The sequence below is a fragment of the Sapajus apella genome, unplaced genomic scaffold, assembly GCF_009761245.1.
Source record: "Sapajus apella isolate SASKATOON/1434 unplaced genomic scaffold, GSC_monkey_1.0 scaffold38, whole genome shotgun sequence".
Lineage (NCBI taxonomy): Eukaryota > Metazoa > Chordata > Mammalia > Primates > Cebidae > Sapajus > Sapajus apella.
The window spans coordinates 12,206,347-12,228,958 of record NW_022436978.1 but is presented as its reverse complement, the minus strand read 5'-3'; the positions used below and the strand labels follow the sequence as shown (position 1 = coordinate 12,228,958).

Sequence of the window (22,612 nt, the reverse complement as noted above, 5' to 3'; positions counted from 1 at the left end):
GCTCACATCACCAGAACTATGATACTGGCTGAATCTATAAAATAAAAAAGCTTTAAGGCAGATGCCCAGCTCATTGAGATGAATCAAACTCAAATCCTACTATTAAGAAAATCCAGATCTGAAATTTGGTATTTTACTTATTTATTCATTCATTCACTTATACATTCATTCACGTGTTTATAAATTCTACTTTTATGCAAAAGCACTTCCAGATTCTGGGCCATGGGAGTAAAATAGAAATGGATCATTCCTTGACTTTTAGGAATCACCTATCTACTAAGAGAAATAAAACAGGTGAATAACAACAACAGTAATATTGAAACCTTATTATGTATTGGAAATCATGCCAAGTATTTCATATTATTTTTATTATTTAATCTGCATAGCAGTTAATATGATTCTCACCATTTTATAGAAGAGAAATTTGAAGTCTAGAGAAGTTAGCCAACAAGCTCAAAGTAACAGAACCAGTAAGAGGCAGAGCTAGGATTTAAACCCAGAGAAATGGACCCAAGGACCCATGTTTTTAACAGCCCCACCATGCTGCTCCTAAAAAGAATATTTAAATTTCATAGGTGTACTTTCCTTTGAAAGTAGAAGTCTTTCTAGAGGCTTTGGTAAGGATATGGCCAGCAGTCCATGATGATCTCAAATAATTACTCATTGTTTGCCACATGTATCACAAATTCTTTTACAGTTTTCTGCTTTTGCTGCGTCAACTTTAGCTGAAATCTGTTCACATCTGTAGTCTCCTTATCCATTTCTGCTTGCCCCTTAAAGTGGAGATCAAATGGCATTGATTTTATGAAAGTCTTCTTGAAACCTAGAGTCAGAATTGCTTGTTTTTTCTCTGCATTCTATCACTATCCCGTTACTTACACCTGCAGTTTATTTTGCCAGATATTACAGTTGACTTTTTACACCTTTATTCTTTCTGTGCCTTTCTGAGTGCAAACTGAGCGTTGTTCATCTCTTGTCATGAGTACAGGACATGGTAGTTGCTTGCTGAGTAAGTAAATAAACTCATTCGTCAGTTTGTGCAGAAGTAGGTGTACTGTGACCTGCCAGAGTGCTCACTAAGGGTTAAATATTTCCAAGAAAGAGTCTGGGATGAAGTAGTTACATTTTTCTTGAAGAATCATTATCTATCTTCAGGTGAAGTGCTTCCTCATCCTGACAGTTCCTGAAAAAACAATTTTTTTGTCGGATCCAGCTTTCTTCCTTGTCTCTACTTTACAGGAAATAAGAGCCAGCTTGAGGCAGGCTGTAGAAAAGCGGCTGAGGTGACGAGAACCGATCATAAACGTTACAGAACAATATTTACCTATTTTTCTTTTTTTTTTTTTTTTTTGAGACAGGGTCTCACCCTGTCATCCATGCTGGAATGCAGTGGCAGAATCATAGCTCACTGCAGCCTCCACCTTCTGGACTCAAGTGATCCTTCCACTTCAACCTCCTGAGTACCTGGGAATAAAGGTGCATGCTATCACACCTGGCTAATTTTTCACTTTTTGTAGAGATGGGATCTCCCTGTGTTGCTCAGGTCGGTCTTAAACTCCTGGGCTTAAGCAGTCCTCCCACTTCTGCCTTCCAAAGTGCCAGGATTATAGGCATAAGCCCAGCCTGTTTCCCTATTATTACCTCCCAAAAGCTCAGAAACATCCCCCTCATCTGGTATATACATATTTCTCTCTCAACAACAATTCTATTCCACCATATTAAGGAATACAACCATTGAGATTTTTCCAAGTTCTGTGCTCTCTGCCAAGGAGATTCAGAGGATCCCCAGAGGTCATAGAACTGCCTCATTTTATGGATCAAAATATAGGCTATTGTCATTTCTCTAACTGTTGGCACAGAGTTTTGGAGAGGTAAATTGATTGTGCAAGATCATAGAGCTATTTATTAGGACTTTGTAAAACGAACTCCCTCAAATCACATGGTGCTGAGTTAAACTCACTAGGCATTGCCTATATTTTAGAATTTAAATCATAATCAGTTCCTTCTTTCATACAAGAGCTCAGAGAGAAAATATTGGAACTAAAACCACAGATGAATAAGAATGGGTAATTTTTATAAAGCAAGGGGTTAAAACAATAAAAGAAGGCCTTGATTTCTGGCTTCCCTAACACCTAGAGTCCTGTTGCATCAGGCTGTCTCCCATCTCAGCTGGAGTATTAAGTTAACTGCAAGCTACTCAGAAATCTACATCTATTTCAAGGTTGTAGCCCGGCCTGTGCTTTGTATTTTTTTTTTAATCTGAAGTGTTGGGAGGAGAGGGGGTTCAGCAGGGTGGGGAGATGAAAGTTAAAGGGGAAGGGGGGTTATTTCAGGCCTTGCTTCTCTAAGCCTTCAATGTCTGAGCTCCAGGACAGACCTTCCTGTTGTGAAATCCCGGACCAGTTGTTGCCGTCTGAAGATAAACAACATTCCAGCAGTTCCCCTAGAGCTACCCCAGGACTTGTGCTTTTTAACATTTCCCTGGCCCTACGGTGATCCTGAAGCTGAGGATTACTGCAGCACCTGTGCAGCACACACAGCATTAGCTCTGTGGTCTCTGTGCTCTTAAGCTGGGTTATGGTAATGAGTCCAGGGTGAGATCTGGGTGCCTCTGCCTGGTGGTTAAACTGATGAAACACTAACATCTTTTGTGTAGCTTTGGGAGCCCAAGTTGTGCTGATTGGAGGTGGTAAGAACAAGGGCTCTTGGCCCGAATGCGTAAGCTTTCTGTCTTCATTAAAGTTTGAGGCTGAATTAAGACTCACTGGGGTCATGTAAGGGCAATTTTGCAAACCCAAGACAAGCTGTTAACAAAATCAACCTGGTCTAATCATGAAAGGGTTGGACCTAAAGTTGCCATACTCAATAGAATAAGCATTTTAAATAAATTTCTCGTAAGTTGTTGGTTTCTTTATGTGGTGGGTGTGGCTTTAAAGAGCATAAAACCACAACAAATCAGAGTAGCTCAGGCTTGTCTTTTGCTTTATGGATGAGAGTTTAAATGATGATTCACGGACTGTGAATGCCAGCCCCAGTCCCTGGCTTAGGTCTACCTGTAAACACCACCAGAGCCAACAAATTCATGAAACAAATTCTCTCACTTTTTACAGTTTATCTATCGGACTCCTAGTTATTGTCATAATCATTCCCCACAGCAACCTGTAAGGCATATAAAGGAGATATTTTAATGTAAGATAAATAATATTTTATAAATTTTAATAAGATAAATCTTATTATTTTAAGAAGAAATTTTATCAACTTTAAGAAACTGGGGCTCAGAGAGATGAAATGACTTCCCCAGCTGCCACCACTGTATAAGTAAAACTATTTTAATTTTTGTTGGCATTGGGTATTATTTTACCTTTTGTATGTGTATATGTCTGATTGCTAATTTAGTGGGTTAAGACAAGCATCAAGCTGACATCTAAGATGGCCCCTAGTAGTTCCTGCTTCCTTTACTGTCTCTCTCTTTTTTTCTCTCTCCATATATGTATCTGTGTTATCTTTACCATCAGGTGCTGTATGCTGCAGCCCAGGAGAACTGGAACAATAATTCAGATTAAAGTGTTGAACACAATATTGTCAATGAAAAACAAAATTCACAACACAGTAGAAAGATGAATAAAAAGAAATATGAACTTCTTTAATTACTAATAAATAAATACACAATTATAATCTGAATCTTCTTAATAAGATTATTGCTTGGCATGCCTAATTGTCCAAACAATGACACAATAGTAGCAAGTCACAAGTAACTGAGCAAATAAATAATAATAACAAAAAGATTTTTGTAATCACCAAAGAAAGGTAAATAGTCATAGATTTCTTGGTCATGAAAACAGACATCTCTAATACGATGGCAGATTCACGTTGTATGAAGCAGGATAATATCAAAAAGAGAAATAACTATAACCATGATAAAATGCCTGATGTAAAATCCTGTATAGTTTTCAGAGCTATTCAATATAAATGATGCCTTTTCATCTTTACAAAAATTCTGTGATGTAGTAAAGGAAGCAGGGTTGAGGAATATTATATCCATTGTATTGACATGGAAACCAAAGACCAGATGTGTTAAAAGTTCAAAGTTCAAGGCTCAAGGTCATATAAATAGAAAAGAGAAGTTGATAATCAGCCCCTGCATTTTTAGCTTTTGATTAGTGCTTGTGCATTATATTTTGACACTTTATGATAGCATGCATGTCCAAATGTGTGTGTGTGTGTGTGTGTGTGTGTGTGCAGGCATGTATATAAACATATAAAATATAGAGTTTTGACAGCCAATAAATATGGACGTATAAAAAAAGTAAAAGAATGGATCTTTGACATTTTAAGGCACCAGTGGAATAATTGTAAAATAATGTTGTTTTCCATTGAAAATCAATGCAAACTTTTCAATTCAACTAGCATTTGAATAATTCAAGAACTGTGTTTCTATAAATACTTCTTTTCTCTTTTGGCTATTTAAAAATATTTTGTTTGTTTTATTATTAAGGCTGCAAGGTCCCAGTATTTGTAAAACTTGCTTATAAAAAGAGGACTTCTGTCATGATAGAAAAATCAATGCCCATTAAGGGTTAAATTTAACCTAGTTATTTATATTGTATTTTTGAAATGTATTTTAAAATGTGATGTGGATGTAATCCCAGCGTTTTGGGGAGCTGAGGCAGTTGCATCACCTGAGCCCAAGAGTTCAAGACTATCCTAGGCAACATGGCTAAACCCTGTGTCCACAAAAAATACAAAAAAATTAGCCTGGCATAGTGGCACAGGCCTGTACTCCCAGTTACCTGGGAGGCTGAGGTGAAAGAATCACCTGAGCCGGGGAAGTTGAGATTGCAGTAAGCGGTGATTGCACCACTGCACTCCAACCTGGGCAACAGAGTAAGACCCTGTCGCAGACCATGAGAAAAAAGTGATGTGTACTTATAAGAACATGAGTTATGTTTTGCCAGAAGAATGTGATGAGAGACTTTAGTATAGAAGGATGGTGTGGCACTTGGTGGTGGGGAGTGAGCAGGGAAGGCAGCTATGGTCCCTGTCACTGAGGAGCCTGTGATAAATGTGAAGTAGAGAGCCCTGACTGCTCCTTTAAAATGGACTGCCCAGGGCCAGTGGAATCAGCAAAAACCAGTGCTTAGCGATTCCCTGGGCCATTTATAGACAGGGAGAAAAAAAAAAAAAGGAGCCAAAGAAGAAAACCTAATTGCAGATACCAGGAGAAACTGCCGTCTTCTGTGCTCTGTTCTCCCCTCCTCCATTATTTGGAAGTAACTAAAGCCACACTATCTATTCCAATCCATGTAGGACTCAGGGATAAGAGGAGACCGCATGAGTATTACACTACTGCTGCGACCTGAGGAACTGTCCCTGCCCCTTTTCACCTTTCTCAGAGCAAGCTGAGAATTCTCCCATAGCCTTCTGTCCTATGACATGGACTGAGGCTTTATGACACATCTCTGTGATCCCTGACTTAGTAGCTACACTTTGTCATTGTGCTGTAACCCAAAATGCAATGTACTAGAACTCAGAATTCTGTTTCTGCACTGAAACCTGTAAGATCCAGAGCAGCTCCCTGCCCTCACATGGCCTCCGTTTTTTCATCTCTTACATGGGGTGTAACAGTTCTTACCGTGACACCTTCTCACATTTTTATGAGGATTAAATCAGATAGAGGGCGCTAATATTTACAAACTCTGAAGGACTGTGTAGGTATTAATTATCACCTTCTGTTCCCAGAGGGAGTAAAGAATAAAGATTAGAAACTTTAGATCCACAATTAAACTAAGCTTGTTCTAATTAGGCTACATTTTCCATTTATAAGCTGTTTGAATTCAGGTGTGTTGTGTAACCTTTCTGGTTTCTTTATTCTTCAGTGGCAATAATAATAGTTCCTACTTCCTCACGGTGGATTATTTTCGGGGTTAAATTAAGCAATGCCACAGTGGCTGACTCACAGTAAACAATGGACACATTTTACTAGTACTGTTACTCTGTATCTACAAACTGGCTGCTTTGATTCTACAAACTGGCTTCTTTGATTCTCATGCTCCTGAAGGAGCATGGCCTTTCTGGAAGTTCAAGCAGGATTTCTTACTGTGGAGTAATTGCTTTGCTAATTTTCTGAGCTACATCTTAATTATCCTGGAGAATTTCATTATTCCCAAAGTTTAAAATGCAGTTATTTTTATAGTGGGCAATAGGAATGAAAAAATCCAAAGAACTTTTTTCCTTTTAAATGTTTTCTTATTTGTGTATTGTTTTTAAACTTTTCAGGAAGCATAATGAGCCTTTAAGAGAAAAATACATATATATGTATATATCAAGAAAATGATAAAGGCAGATTGGGAAGATCACTAGACTGGCTGTCTGGTCCTACATTTGTACCTAATTTATGGTGTAATCTGTTACCTTAGATATCTTTCTTAAGAATTCTGGTTTTCCACTGGTGAAATGAGAAGAGTATGACTAGATTTCCTCAATGTAAAAAACTGAAATAAAGTGATAGTCAAAGCAAAGTATCTAACACAGATTCTGACAGAGAGTTATAACTAAATAAATAATTCTCTTTCTCCCATATGACATTCTATGATTTAAGAGTTGCATCCCTTGGCAAAGTAAGACTTGATTTAGATGTGTTGAGATATTTAACATAAGGGCAGAATCTAGTGGGAAAAGTCCCAGGAAATCAAAAGATGATTTACTGAACTTAGAAACTATTTTCTAGTCTATCTCTAAAACAACTTCCTTAATAATAATGTTGCCACTTTTTTTTTTTTTCTCTGCAGTTGGAGCCATAACACTATTGGGTACAAAGCAGTAAGGACTGAGTCGATTTTCCCCAATGTGGTGATTGATATGTTGGTGCTGTTTCATGCAGAGTGAACCACCAGAGTCCTTTGGAAACCAGTGTGCATGTCTGTAAAAGGAGACTACTGAGCCAATCTCTGCAGGCCACACAGAAAATTGAATGTAGAACTCACACAATTCATTGCTCAAATTGGCTTTACTAACAAGCCAGTTCCCCTTGCAAAGGTATTATCTGTTAGAGCTAAGAAAAAAAAAAGAGGACCTTAAGTATCCTCTCTAATCAAGCTCTTCATTTTATGAAGATATGAGAGAGTAAAAGTAACTATCCAGTGGTCAAGGATCAGTAGAAGAGATATGATTGGAAACTGAGACTCTAGATGCCTAGCTTCTGTATGACCGACACCTAAAAATGTCAAGGGGTAGAGAATAAGTGTTTCTTCACGTTAAACTGAATTTCCTCCAAGCCAGATTTTCCAAATCTCTAGATACTGATGTGCTTGAGTTCAATAACTTAATGGTCTGGAAATGTTTTGCATTCCTTAAATGAAAGACACTGCAGAAGGCTATTTTAAATGGCCTTGAGACTGAGGCCACCGCCCTTGTGTGGGGTCAGTCTTTGGTCAGGGTTATGTGTTGGGTTCACGGGCTTCTGTACTGTAGGCTCAGCTGCTCTGTTGCCCCAGCTATTGGAGAAACTGCACAGCCTCTCTTGCCTCTGTTAGCCCTGTTTGGAGACTGGTGGTTGGTAATATCAGGGCATGAATACTGCAGAACCCTGACAGACCAAGGTATAAAGTCAAACGGAGGCCTGTTGGACTGGGGGTGATGGGTTTATGGAGACTCCTGAGATAACTAAGGGCTATCATGCACAGAAAGCTGAGGGTCTCATCTTAAACATGCATCAGAGGCTCCTGAAAGGTTTGTTAAAACAGAATTCAGGTCCCTCCCTCAGGGTTTCTGGTTCAGTAGTACATCTGAATGGGGCATACAAATTTGCATTCCTGTCAAAATTTCCTCGATGATACTGAGGCTTTGGTAGGAGGATTGCACTTTAAGAGCCACTGGAATACAGCATGATGTGTTGATGCACACAGCTGAGAGCCAGCAACACACAGCTGATAGCCAGTAATTTGAATGGAATATAAAGAATTCTGGACGCTCTCTCTGTAATGGGCTTTCTGGGCAAGGACTTCAGCTTTTTCCTTTGGGTCAGCTTGGGTCTTGAATGATGTGGCCAGCATTTAGGAAGGCATTTGATATTCTGGTTTTAATGTAAACACTTCCCACCTGTCCCAAGTATGTGTATCCCTTTCCAAGAGCTTCAACATTTCTGACATTGGTGGGACCCTGATCTTTTCTCTCCTCCCCTTCTCACTCTTGCCCTCTCTCCTGGCCAGCATCTGTTCTTTTCACAGCTGTGGCTGTTTCATTCTGTCTGCCTCTCTCTCTTCTTGTCCCCAACCTTTCACCCCCCACCCCCCTCCCCACCCCACCATTAGGATCAAAATACTCTGTTTTTATTTATTTACTCCACAGCTGTCAGTGTTGTGTCTGGGTTATTGCAGTGCAGCTTGCGGGGAAATGCGATCCATGGTGACTCCTTAAAACTGTAGATACTTGTAGTAACCAATGTACACGTAGTCAATAACAGACACCTTTCATGGTCCCTGGGATTGTCTGAAAATGGGAGGCTTGGGGCTGTGTGTCAGGGTGACCCGAGGAGGAATGAAGAAGCCTAATGGCCCTCGGAATTTGCACCCAACCATTTAAAGGTATGGAACAATCCTGAGTATTTAAAACGTTAGCACTAGCAAAGGATACAGAATAGTTCAGTGGAAAGAACTCTAAATTAGGAGTCAGAAAACTGAAGTTCTAATTTCAGCTTTGCCACTAATAAGCTGAGTGACCTTGAAGAACATGTTTTCTCTCCATATCTATCTTGGTCTTTCTCCTTCTCTCTCTCTCTTCTCACTCATTCACTCTCTTTCTTCTTTCTCTTTTCTCACTTATGTTTAAGTTAAAAAAAAAGTGGACCTGATGATTCCCAATGTCCTGTTTTCAGTGGATCTAAGTTATAGATATGTGAAGATTCCATTGAATGTTTGATTCCTATATGGTGGCTTCACATATTATACATAGTGATCTCAGGCTGGGTTCTAGGGAGTTTTCAAGTTTTCACTGAAGTAACTGCAAAAATAGAAAGTGTAAGATTTTGAGGCAGAAACTAGGATAATGAAAGCAATATGCATTAATAAATCAACCTATGAGGATGTATTCAGCGAATAACATGTCTAAAGGAAATTTGAGAGGGGCAGCCTGAAAAGCGTTAATTTCACCAGTAGTAGAAAAGGCACTCAGCCAGAACAGGTACAGGAAGGAGAATCAATATAGAAGAAGAAATGATGTGAAACAGAATGAAGGCAACTAGACCCTGTGTTGTGTTCTTTCTTTCATATCCATGTTCTGAGCAAAACCAGCCTTCAGGATAAGTAGCATAGAGTCATGCAGATAGCAGTGGGGAAATGACATAATATGTGAAATTAATGAACTGCTTGGTGAAATTTTCAATTCAATCATACTGATTTCTCACATTACTAGATAATCTTCCTGGGAAGTGGTTAGTGTCATATCTGGTTAAAAAAAAATCCTTCTTAATGACTGTTGCACTCCTGTAAGCCTAATTTATTATTTTTTTTTGTAGAGTCCTAATATTTTCTGTTGCCAAGTGGTAACTACCAAAAAAAGATAAAAAATTTCATTAGATAATAATTCACTTTTTAGAGCCAATTACAGTCTATAATATAGAATCATACCCTTTATTTCATTTGTTTAATACAATAACTCTATGAGGTAGCCAAGTAATCATTATTTTCATTCTTCATATGAAAATATGAAGTTTGCTAAGTTATTTGCTTAGCTCACACAGATATTATGGTAATATCACCAAAACACAGATTTTAATTACAGTTGGTCATTGAGCAACACAGGCTTGAACTGCACAAGACCACTTATATGTGGATGTTTTTAAATAAAACTTACACAGAGTGTGCCTGTGTCTTCTGCCTCCTCTTCCAGCTCCTCTACCTGTTTTCATCTCTGCCATCCCGAGACAGCAAGATGGAGCGCTTCTCTTCCTCCTCATCTTCAACTACTCTACATGACAAATTTTATGATAATCTACTTCCACTTAATGAATAGTAGATATATTTTCTTCTCTATAATTTTCTTAATAACATTTTCTTTTATCTAGCTTATTTTAAGAATACAGTAAATAATACATATAACAGACAAAATATATGTGAATCGATTGTCTATGTTATCAATAAGTCTTCAATATTTAAGTTTTGGGGGAGTAAAAAGCCTCAGTCATGGGGTGCCCAGATATTTAGTCAAACATTACTCTGGGTATTTCTGTGAGGGTGTTTTTGGATGAGATTAACATTTAAATCAGTAGAGTGAGTAAAGCAAACTGCCTTCCCTAGTGTGGGTGGGCTCATCCAATCAATTGAAGGCCTGCATTGAACATAAAGGTTGACTGCCTGCCTCTACCCCCAGAGGTAAGACAGAATTCTTTCTGCCTGGTGGTCCTTGAACTGAGATATTGGCTTTTGGCTTTTTTCTGTCTTCAGACTAAAACTGAAACACTGGCTCTTCCTGGGTTTGAGTCTGCCAACTTTTGAATTGAAACTACGCCACTGGCTCTCCTGGTCTCCAGCTTGGTGACTCAGCCTGCAGTTCTTGGGACTTGTCAGCCTCCATAATTGTGTGGGCTAATTTCTTATAATACATTTCTTTATTATTTATACACACACACACACACACACACACACACACACACACCCTCTTAGTTCTGTTTCACATGAGAACCCTGGCAAATGTAGAGTTTACTTATTTGTTATATTATTTTTCAAGTCTTCAACTCCTCTTTAAACTAAATATATGCACTTATTATTCTAGAGCATGGGGACATAACTTCACAAAAGTAGTATAGAAAATAGTCATTTGTAAAAGAAATCAGTATGCCTATTAACATTTCCTCATTAATGTCTTCCAATGAAAGGCATGCTCTAAATTTAATATGATGAAAGAATCTTTCAGTGAACATATGTGCAAAATGTTTTCAATTTCAATAAGTGCCTATTGAGCAATAATAGCTTTGCTGGGTAAACTAGTCGAGCTCTCAGAGGGACCTTAGAAATTATTTGATGAAATTTCTTTATTTTAGAGAAGTCCAGTAATGACCATAATTCACCCAACAATTCAGTCAGAGAATTACACTAAAACATTGCAGTGTTGGTTTCCATCCTCAGAGCCTATCTTCCTATAACTCACTTAAGGTCAACGGTATTTTCGAGCATGTAGCTTACTTAATCTCAACTATTTCATCACAAACAATTCAATCATAGGCTCTTTAGGGACTTACAAGTCACCAGATATGTACCAAATCCTATTGATAACAATACTTGGAATTTTTTTTTCTTTTTTGTTTTTGGAGATGGAGTCTCACGCTGTTGCCCAGGCTGGAGAGCAGTGGCATGATCTCAGCTCACTACAACTGCAACTTCTGCCTCTTGGGCTCAGGAATTCTCCTGCCTCAGCCTCCCAAGTAGCTGGGATTACAGGTGTGCACCACCATGCCTGGCAAGTTTTTTTGTATTTTTAGTAAAGAGGGGGTTTCACCATGCTGGCCAGGCTGGTCTAGAACTCCTGACCTCATGATTTGCCCACCTTGGCCTACCAACGTGCTGGGATTACAGGTGTGAGCCACCGCATCCAGCCAATACTTGGAAATTTTAATCAGGTATTTGTTGAGTTTCTAGGCAATAAATTGACAATAGTATTCTAAAGTGCAGAGAGCCCTGGTTTATGAGTCAATGAGGAATACATTTTTACCAATAATTTTCTGGCAGTCCTTAAGCAAGTCCCTTAATTTCTCTGGGTCTTTATTTTATCATTAGTAAAATTATGAGGCCTTTTTAGAGATTTCATTTTTTTCTGATTTTCAGGCAGCATGACTCAATTTTGGCTATTTTATGGATATTCAGGATGATAATGACAAGATGAATTCCATTATCTTAAAGGGTGAATGATCTGTGTCACTGACCTTTTGATTTGTCTCATTGTGTATTGTTTGTGTACTTCCTATCAAATTTGTGTTTTAATTTTGAACGCTCAGTCTTATCAATATATAGTGGTTTTGGACATTGTTTACTAAAAGTTATCTGTCCTGTAAAAGAAAATAACTGCAGAAAGGTAGTTTCATTTATGGGAAGTAATTCATTGAAATCTAACTGTGAATAGATTGTTAAATATCTATTTGATTTTGTTTATGAAATTGACAGAATTTTAGTTTTGGGTGAAATCAGTTCAGCACACAATGAGAGGAATGTGGTGGCCCAAACCACCATTGGCGAGCAGACTAAAGATTCTCAAGTGGCCTCTAGTTGGAATGAATTGCTTTGTAGATTCTTTCCATCTCCAATTCTCATGATTCTGCAATAACTCTACTTCCTGAATGTAAAAATAGACTGTAAGTAGAGCAGAGAAATGGTGGCTGTCTTCCACCCTAGGAAGAAAAGTTTTTCTTTAAGGTGAGTCAACCATCCACAAAGCTGGATGGGCCCAATTCCCAACAGGTTCACCTTTTTTCAACTCAAGGGAAAGATCATCTAACTTTTTTTTCCTTTTTCTTTTCCTTCTCTATTTTTTGCCACCTAACTTTTGAAGGCCTTATACAACTGAGAATACTGAGAGAGAGCAGACACATTCTTGGATGTGAAAAGGTACTCTAAAAATACAGATCTCATTGACCTGGCACCAACAGGCTCTTATCCCATCCTCCCCTTCCTCCTACCCCTATCCCTGCAGTCTATCTCCAGTAAAAGTAGCATCCAAATATAAAATAGATGGGTCGTGTCCCATTCCATGGGATCTTGAAATGTCTGCACTTAAAACAGGATAAAGTTAAAGCTGCGTTTGAAGTGACCCAAACTAGGGCACCAAGAGCAGCTGCTCTTACTTCCAGCTGGATCCCTCAGCCTGGCAACAAAGGGGAGAGTTACCTTGACAGATTCTCATTTCCGGGCATTTGGAGATCAGCTGTACATATTGTTTAAGGCAAAAGACTGATAAGTTCAAAGCAGAACAAAACAGAAAACAAGAATCAGAACAGCAGTTAAAAAATATTCCAATCTAATTTATTTTTAAAAGAAATAAAGTATGAATAATACACACAGTGTATTCTGTACTATTTTAAGTGACATACATTTTATGTCTTTCTATAGTTTTCTTAACTCAGCTGCTTCTGAATGTATTAGTTGTTCAATATTCAGGTTGAGGAGACAGATATCCTAAACTTTGCAGATACATTTTGACAACTACATCGAGAAAATGAGCTAGAACTATGTAGAGGCTTGGTATACAACACAAAGCTTAAAGTAATGGCAAATGGCTTAGCAGTTAGAGAATTCACATTTGTTTGCTCTTATTACCTAAAGTTTACTGAGACTCTATATTTTATAAGGCATTGTGTTAAGATCTTTGCTTATGTTATTTCATTTAATCCTTACTGCAAAATTTTAAACTAAGACATTATTAGTGCCAGGTAAATATAGGGCACAAGGTTCAGAAAAATTATATTTACCTTGTTTATACAGCTAGACAGTGGTAGATTAATGATTCAAACTCAATCCACCTAAACTACAGGCCTGTTTTATAAACTACTACATTTCATGGTAGGAAAAAAAAATAAAAACAATTGAAATTGTAACTGACATTTTTCTTTTCTAAACATAGTGCTTTCTGTAACACTATTATGTTGCCCTGACAAATTAGGTAATTCTAGATTTATTAATTAAGAAAAGAGATAATAGAGCAAGATGATTTTTAAATGTCTATTTTTTTCTTTTTGTCTTTTGAGTTTCAAAAATATAGGCCTTGGAGAGGGTCAGAGACTGGCCAATTTTACGCTAACCCCATTTCTTCTTCCTCTTGGCACACAGTTAAATGTTACTTTCCAGCTTCCTTTGCTGTTGAGTGTGACCCAGGAATATGTGTAGAAGTACTATGCCCCCTCCCTATCCAGATCCCTATTCAGATCCGGTGTATTAAAAACAAAACAACAGAAAAAAATTCTCCCACATGGGATAATTATGAATTATCCTTTTCCTTCCCCTGCTGGCTGACTGGAATGAGAAGATCTGCTTGGTAAACACTAAAAGGCATATGTTAGACACAGGGGAGTCACCAAAGTTAAAGATCCTGGGTTCCTGAATCATTGTATGGAGGGGAGTCACTGTTCAGAGGATCCATAACATCTGTTTTAAACTTTCCTGTGAAGAAATATGTTTCTGTTGTGTTTAGACAATCCGAGTTAAGGTTTTTGTGTCACACACTTATATAGATGACAATGAAAAGGAATTTGAAAAATTTGGAAGATATCTGACATGTATGTTTATGTAAGAGTCCACAGTCCAGATGAGGATTTCCTGAAAATCTACAAGACTAATGACCTGGTCTCTTCAAGAAAAGATCTTAGGGGTGAGGGTGGAGCACAAAGATTGATAAAGAACTTTGACTACTGAAAATAAATTTAAAAGATATATCAATTAATAGCAATAAATCATTCTTATTTGGATCCTAATTCAAGCAAACACATTGTTTTAAAAGTAAAATATTTGTTAGACACTCAATGAAGTGTGAAATATGTGAATACTAAGTAGACATTTGTTGATATTAAGGAATTAATGTTTTTTTCTGATAACAGTATTGTGTGATTTAAAAAAAACACTTATTATTTATAGATTATTTAATGTTTACAAATTGAAACAATAAATGTCTGAGATTTGCTTCAACAGTACATTGGCATGGAATGAGTGGGAGTCTAATTAAAACAAGATTAGCTTTGAGTAGATGATTGCTGAAGCTGGGAGGTGGGCACATGAGGTTTATTATAATATACTTTCTTCATATTTGTACGTTTGAAATTTTCTATCATTAAAATTTTTAAAAATTCCTAGGTTGAGAAGAGAACTGAGTCCCAACGCAATGAATATGTAAAGATTCATTGACCTTGAAAAGTTTCTAGATACTGAAAATGTTCCTCTGAAGCTTTTTCCACCGTAGACCAAAATTCTGGACAAGAAAATCATGTAAGTTTAAAAATTAGCCGGGGCTGAGGGGCCCGTGCCTTGCTTTCCAGGAAAGTCTGAGCAGGGATCAAAGCCCAGTTCAGGAATAACTGCATGGCTTATGCAAACCAGGACTTAGCTCAGAGTCCCCTATGACCCGTCGTGCACCAGGAGATGCAGAAGGAAGCGAAGGAGACGCAGAGAAAGGACTCACTGACTACAAGAAGGAGGGATGGACCTAGGGTCATTAATTACATTTGTGGTGGATATTTCAGTGGATAATTACATAGCAGTAGAAACTCAGACGTTTACTGGTGTCTTGGCATGAAATAAAGCCTTTGGAACTTGCATGAAAACCTAAGGAAAGGAGAAGAACCCTGAAGTGACCAAATTACTTTTCTACTATCCAGTGAAATGGGACTCCAACATATACATTAGGTTGAATCCTATACAAATAAAAAAATGTAAAATGTTTTCCCACCTGTGTGTTTGAACTGCAATTCTTATACAATGACAGTGCCTCTCAAAAAATCGAGTGATACTTCCACTACGTTTACGTACCCTAGCTAAAGCTCTAAACACAATCTTTCTTCCATTATTTTTCCTCTTCATTACCTTTATCTCAGCTTTTTAACTCAGCTAAATATTTAAATTCTTAGTTCATTTAGAAAAGTTCTTCCTGGGAGATGAAAACTCTGGGTTAGCGCCTGGATTCGGCTAGTAGCTATTTGCATGACTTGAGAAAATAATGTGCCTCTTTGGACCTCAGTTTTTTTGTCAGTGAAATACAGTTTTTATTCTCAATCTATACTCAAATTCTTTTGTAGAATGAGTGCATGTGTGATTCTTCATAGTTCCTGGAGTATCAGAAAATGTCAGACTCTACTGTGTAGATTTACTGGTTGACCCTGTATATGAGGCTTCACTGATCATCATCTAAAACAGAATTTTCTCAAGCTGGATTTGGAGTTAAGGATTGAAGTAATCAGTACTTCCTGTACGTGATGTTTCTGGGGGAAATTATAAAATGACAAATCCTAAATTCATAAGAAATCTTACAGATCATTCTTCTGTGACCCAGAGACAATATTACTTGTCTGACATTATATGATTAGTGGTAGAGTCATGCTCTGAATCTGATTTTTTTATGACTTAGGGTTGTTATTTTTTCCTTTTTCTTTCCAGCCTCAAATATAAAGCCATAGATTTCAATATATCTATTATTGTTATTCAATACTGAATACCATTATGAAGCATCCACTGTATACAGAGCAGAGAAAGTTTCTGTACAAGCAATGTGAGTCACCACAGGGGTGGGTAACAGTTGAGATGGAAGGAGCACCCATGCTAATTAATTGTACCAGATGATGGAATTCCAACTGGGCTTCAGTGAGGGCTTTCTTTGAGGTTTTTAAAAAAATGCTTTGAATATAAAGTTGAAAAAAGTACCCTTCTGGGAGAAAAATGTTATTTGAGCTGGGCCCTGCAATTTGTTGAAAATTTTGACAAACTTGTGATGGGAGAAATGAGGAACAATATTACAGATAAAAAGAACGTTCATAAATCCCAAAAGAAAGAATATGTACAGTGTTCGAGGGAAATCTCCATTATACTGATGTGCCTGAAGTCGTGGTAAGGCTAGAAATTTAGATCTTGGGCTTGGACTTTCTCAGGCAAGAAGGAGTAGTTAAGTAATTACAAAAGTAGCTAAAGGACACAAGCAACGATGAAAGTGTTGTAAATGCAGTTTCTTAGGGTCAGTTTCATAGTTTTTTTTTTTTTTTCGAGACGGAGTTTCACTCGTGTTACCCAGGCTGGAGTGCAATGGCGCGATCTCGGCTCACCGCAACCTCCGCCTCCTGGGTTCAGGCAATTCTCCTGCCTCAGCCTCCTGAGTAGCTGGGATTACAGGCACGCACCACCATGCCCAGCTAATTTTTTGTATTTTTTTAGTGGAGACGGGGTTTCACCATGTTGACCAGGATGGTCTCGATCTCTTGACCTCGTGATCCACCCGCCTACGCCTCCCAAAGTGCTGGGATTACAGGCTTGAGCCACCGCGCCCGGCCGAGACTTTAGGTTAGCAAGGCTAACCAGATCCCTCTTTGGAAAGACACCTGTGAATGTCTCAGTACAGCACACATAGCTGTGAAGAAAAAAAAAATTATAGAGGACCGCTTTCTTTAAGTCCCTAAAGAGGCTTATGAAATTGGGGTTAGCTTAATTGAGAACATTAAATTTCAAGTTTGAATTCTACTAGGGACTAAATTAGGACTGGGAAGATACTGGCTTCAGGCCAGAGCTCAGAAATACATCGGTAAGTGAACTTAAAGTGGTTTAAATCGTTTTAAATAAAACTATTTGCCCATAAGAGCTTTATGGTTGTGTAAAAGCCTAAAATCTTCCTAATTTTGCATTTTCACAGTGACAGGAGCAGCTGATATTGTCAACTATGTAACTTCCAAACTCCACCACCTAACAGAGGGCTAAGCTTAACATTGTCTTTCTTTCACAGCGTGTGAGTTACAGCTTTTTGTAATGAAAACCAATAATCAATTCTTTTTTTTTTTTTTTTTTTTTTTGAGATGGAGTTTCGATTTTGTTACCCAGGCTGGAGTGCAATGGTGTGATCTCGGCTCACCGCAACCTCCACCTCCTGGGTTCAGGTAATTCTCCTGCCTCCACCTCCTGAGTAGCTGGGATTACAGGCACGTGCCACCATGCCCAGGTAATTTTTTGTATTTTTAGTAGAGACGGGGTTTCACCATGTTGACCAGGATGGTCTCGATCTCTTGACCTTGTGATCCACCTGCCTCGGCCTCCCAAAGTGCTGGAATTACAGGCGTGAACCACCGCGCCCGGCCCAATAATCAATTCTGAAAAAAAAAAAAAAAAATAGTGACAACAGGTTCATCAAGTTTTAGGGCTTTTATCAGTTACTATCTGTGTTGCCTCTGCCTTTGTATTGGGATGGTACTTACGAGTAACTGCTTTCCTGGGGGAATCATTTATGCCAAAGACATAGAAAAACAAATTAAATGTATATGCTTTTCAATGGTAACTACTGATCTTGTAAAAATTTCTTCCATATGTAGTTACTTGAAATATTGTGTAAGTTTTTAATAGCTTTTGCTCTGGAATCCAATACCTAAATTTTAATTCCAGTTCTACTACTTTCTCTTTCTGAGACTTTGGCAAACTTTTAACTTCTCTGTCCTGCAGTTTCTTTGTAATATGCAGGTAATAACACTAGTTATCTCACAGAGATGTTTTGAGGCTTAAATGAGTTATAATATATAAAGAAAATAGATTTGCCCTGAGTCTGATGGCTCATGCCTGTAATCCCAGCATTTTGGGAGGCTGGGGCAGGTGGATCACCTGAGGTCAGGAGTTCAAGACCATCCTGGCCAACATGCCAAAACCCCATCTCTACTAAAAATACAAAAACATTAGCCAGGCATGGTGGCATGCACCTGTAATCCCAGCTACTTGGGAGGCTGAGGCAGGACAATTGTTTGAACCAGGGAGGTGGGAGTTGTAGTGAGCTGAGATCGTGCACTCCAGCCTGGGTGACAGAGCAAGACTCTGTCTCAAAAAGAAAGAAAGAAGAAAAGAAGGAAGGAAGGAAAGAAAGAAGGAAGGAAGGAAGGAAGAAGGCAGGAAAGAAGGAAAGAAGGAAAGGAAGGAAGGAGGGAAGGAGGGAGGGAGGGAGGAGGGAAGGAAGAAGGCATGGAGGGAGGGAGGGAGGAAAGAAAGAAAAGAAGAAGGGAAGAAAGGAAGGAAGGAGGGAAGCAGAGAAGGAGGGAGGAAAGAAGAAGAAAGAAAGAGAAAAGAAAGAAAGAAAGAGAAAGGAAGCATGGAAGGAAGGAAAGAAAGACATAGAATGGTGCCTGGCATATCATACGCATCATAAAAGTGTTGGCGATAAATTTAATAATAATAATAATTATTATTGTTTATTAATTAACTTATTTGCACCAGCCACTGGTTTTGCTCCCATTCTAGCTACACTGGATTACCTATTCTTCCCAATTAAGCAAGGTGCATTCCCACTTCTGCTCACCTAGTTCATTCTGATGAAATGAGCTTCCCTTACTAAACCTCTTATTAAAATTGTCTTATGCTTTAAAATTTGGCTCTTGTGATATTTCATTTGTATAGCGTTCTCACACCAAGCCCTCTTCCAGAAACCCTTAACAGAGTGAATGTAATTCTCTTCTGTGCTCCAATAACATTTTCAATATTCCATCATTGTTATTTGTTTGTCTTCACCACTAAAATGTGAGCTTCTTGAGTGCACAAAATATTGCCCCTTGGTCTCTTTCTTTCCAGAGATTCAGATAGGATCTTGTTCCAAATAAACAGCATTTATATATATATGAAATTAATTAATTACATGATCACTGTATATATTGATGCCAGAAAAAGAAAAAACTATGAAAAATTATGAGAATTCCAATAAAGATATGACTAAAATATGCCCAGCTGTATAAAAACATGAATTTCAGTAAATTAATAAGCATGCAGCATTGCAACGGAAAGGTTTAACTTTGATAAGAAGGGATATTTCAAGAATAAATGTTACTTTTATGGTTGTTAGTGCCAATATATTTCTGCTGAGTAGGAAAATAATTATTTCATGGTTTTCTCCACAACCATCACAACTAAATTTTCTAAAATTGTGAAGATTTATAGCATGATATTTTTACCATACTTCAAAAGCTTTTAGCCTAACAAGTATTGTTTATCTAGTCTCAAACTCTAACTGCACTATATTTACACTCATGCACGTTTATACACGTACTATCAGCACCACTGTTGCTGTCCAATGGATGCAATGCAATATCTCATTAATTTCCTCAGTTAACTTCTCGACTATAAGTAGTTGTACAAGAATCTTATAATAACAAATTATCTTTAATTCTTCCTTACAGTTTTTTGCATCATTGGTGACATTCATTTCATGCTTATGGGATACATATGTATATATGTATATATGTATGTATGTATGTATGTATATATGGTTTGGCTTTGTCCCCACCCAAATCTCTCCTTGAATTGTAGTTCCCATAATCCCCACGTGTCATGGAAGAGACCCAGTGGGAGGTAATTGAATCATGGGAGTAGTTACCTCCATGCTGTTCAGTGAGCGAATTCTTATGAGACCTGACAGTTTCATAACCCCCTATTTTTTGACACTTCTCTGCCCTGCCCCCCTCATGAAGAAGGATGTCTTTGCTTCCCCTTCCACCATGACTGTAAATTTCCTGAGGTCTCTGTAGCCATACTGAACCATGAGTCAATTAAACCTCTTTCCTGTATAAATTACCCAGCCTTGGGTATCTCTTTAATAGCAGTGTGATTTTACTTTGACTTATTGCTATTTTACCTTCACTTATTTATACTTATATGTTCTTCCTTTCTTTCTGTATATCTGAGTATCAAACCTTTCTTCTTCTTCTCCTTGATGTTAAAGAATGCTTTTTAACATTTCCTGCAAGGCAGATATACTGGCAACAAATCCCACCAATTTTTGGCTAAGAAAATGTATATTTCTCTTTCACTTTTAAAGAATAATTTTACAAAGAACAGAATTCTGGTTGGTGTTTTTGTTTTTCAAATATATCAGCCCTTTAAATATTTAACTCAACTTCGTGTTTTCATAGTTTCTGAGTGGCCATTTTAGCGGAAGTCCTTGAGAAGAAGTTTAATGTAATTCTTGTCCTCATTTCTCTATAGATAAGATGATTTTTCTCTGGCTAACAATTTTTTTCTTTATCTCCAATTTTCTAAAATTTGAATGTGACATGTCTAGGTATAGTTTTGCTTTCTTTGGGCATTTATTCTGCTTGGAATTTACTGAGCTCCTGCATCTGTGGTTTGGTGTCTGACATTAATTCAGGAAAATTCTCAGCCATTATTGCTGCAAACATATAGTGCTTCTGTTTCTTTCTACCTTTTCTCTCCTGGTATTCTTATTTGTGTATGTCACATCTTTTGTGGTTTTTCCACAGTTCTTGGATATTTTGCTCTGATTTGGTTTTGTTTTTTAGTTTTTCTTTTTTCTTTTCAGTTTTGGATGTTTCTATTGTCATATCCTCAAGCTCAGAGATTGTTTCCCCAGCTATGTTAATTCCACTAATGAGCACAGCAATGGGATTCCTCATTTGTTTTAGAGTATTTTTTTATCTTAAGCATTTTTTTATTCTAAGAATTTACATCTTTCTGCTTACATTATTCATCTGTTATTTCATATCGTTAACAAGAGCAAATCTGTATGGGTCTGCAGCAACCTCAATTCTTGCCCCCTATGAAGAAAGAATTCAACTGAAGGGCACAAGGCAGAGGCAGAGACTAGGCAAATTTTGGAGCAGGAGTGAAAGTTTATTAAAAAGTTTTAGAGCAGGAACAAAAGGAAGTAAAGTACACTTAGAAGAGGGCCAAATGGGTAGCTTGAGACATGCAAGTGCAAGCTGACTTTTGACTTGGGGTTTTATATGTTAGCATGCTTCTGGGTTTTGCGTCTCCTCTCCCCTGATTTTTCCCTTGTGGTGGGCTGTCTGAATGCACAGTGGCCTGCCAGCACTTGGAAGGGGCAGTGCATTTACTGAAGTTGTACACATGCTCATTTGAGGCATTTTTCCCTTACCAGTCAAGCGTTCATAGAGGAAAGTCACATACCAGTTAAACTTTGCCATTTTGCCTCTTAGGGTACATGCTTGAGCCTACTTGCCCAACTCCTGAGATCTTATCAGGAAGCTGCTGATCCCCAGCTTCAGGTGTTTTCTATCTATTGGGAGATGGCCCATCTCTGGTGCCAGCTGGAACTAATTATTATTTAAAAGAGACAGTTTAACAACCACCTGACCATCACCTAATGGTTGCCTGACTTACTTGGATGGGGAGGGGCCTCACCTGTTCTGCTCATGTCTGCCTAACTACCTACTCTAAAAAGATTGTCGCTCCTTTTTTAAAATAAAACCACTAGCATTTAATTACAGTTAATTTTTAAATTTCTTGGCTGATAATTCCAATGCTCCTGCCATATTTGACTCTGGTTCGTATGCTTGTTCAGTCTCTTCAAACTGTGTTTTTTATTTGTTGGTGTATCTTGCAGCTTTTTGGAGGAGGCAGATGATGGACTGGGTAAAAGTAACTGTGGCAAATAGGGCTTTAGTAAAGTAGTGGTTAGGTGTTGGGAAAGGGGAAGTATTCTATAGTTCTATGATCAAGTGTCAGTCTTTCGGTGAGCCTGTGATCCTGGACTGTGAACCTCACAAGTAAGTCTGTTTTGTTTTGTTTTTGGTTTCTCCCCCAGCAGATGGGACAGAATGACTGGAGGGCGCTGAAATTATGCATTTCCCTTTGCTCAGGTGAAAGCCTAGTGGGAGCTGGAGTTGGATGTTTCCCTTCCCCCAGGTAGGTTAGACCTGGATAGGCTCTGGCAAAATAATTTATCCTGAAGACAAGCCTTGTTAAGAACAAAATGCGCCGGGCGCGGTGGCTCACGCCTGTAATCCCAGCACTTTGGGAGGCCGAGGCGGGTGGATCACGAGATCAAGAGATCGAGACCATGAAACCCCGTCTCTACTAAAAATACAAAAAATTAGCCGGGCATGGTGGCGCGTGCCTGTAATCCCAGCTACTCAGGAGGCTGAGGCAGGAGAATTGCC

General features: G+C 38.2%; 1 long non-coding RNA gene across 1 annotated transcript in view; it reads left to right on the top strand.

Moving 5' to 3' along the window:
* Window positions 1-22,612, top strand: part of LOC116564871 — a 149,617-nt gene that overhangs the window by 5,206 nt on the left and 121,799 nt on the right. Inside the window, exon 3 of the long non-coding RNA XR_004275140.1 lies at window positions 11,817-11,892. This is a non-coding gene — a long non-coding RNA (uncharacterized LOC116564871). The remainder of the gene's footprint in view (window positions 1-11,816; window positions 11,893-22,612) is intronic.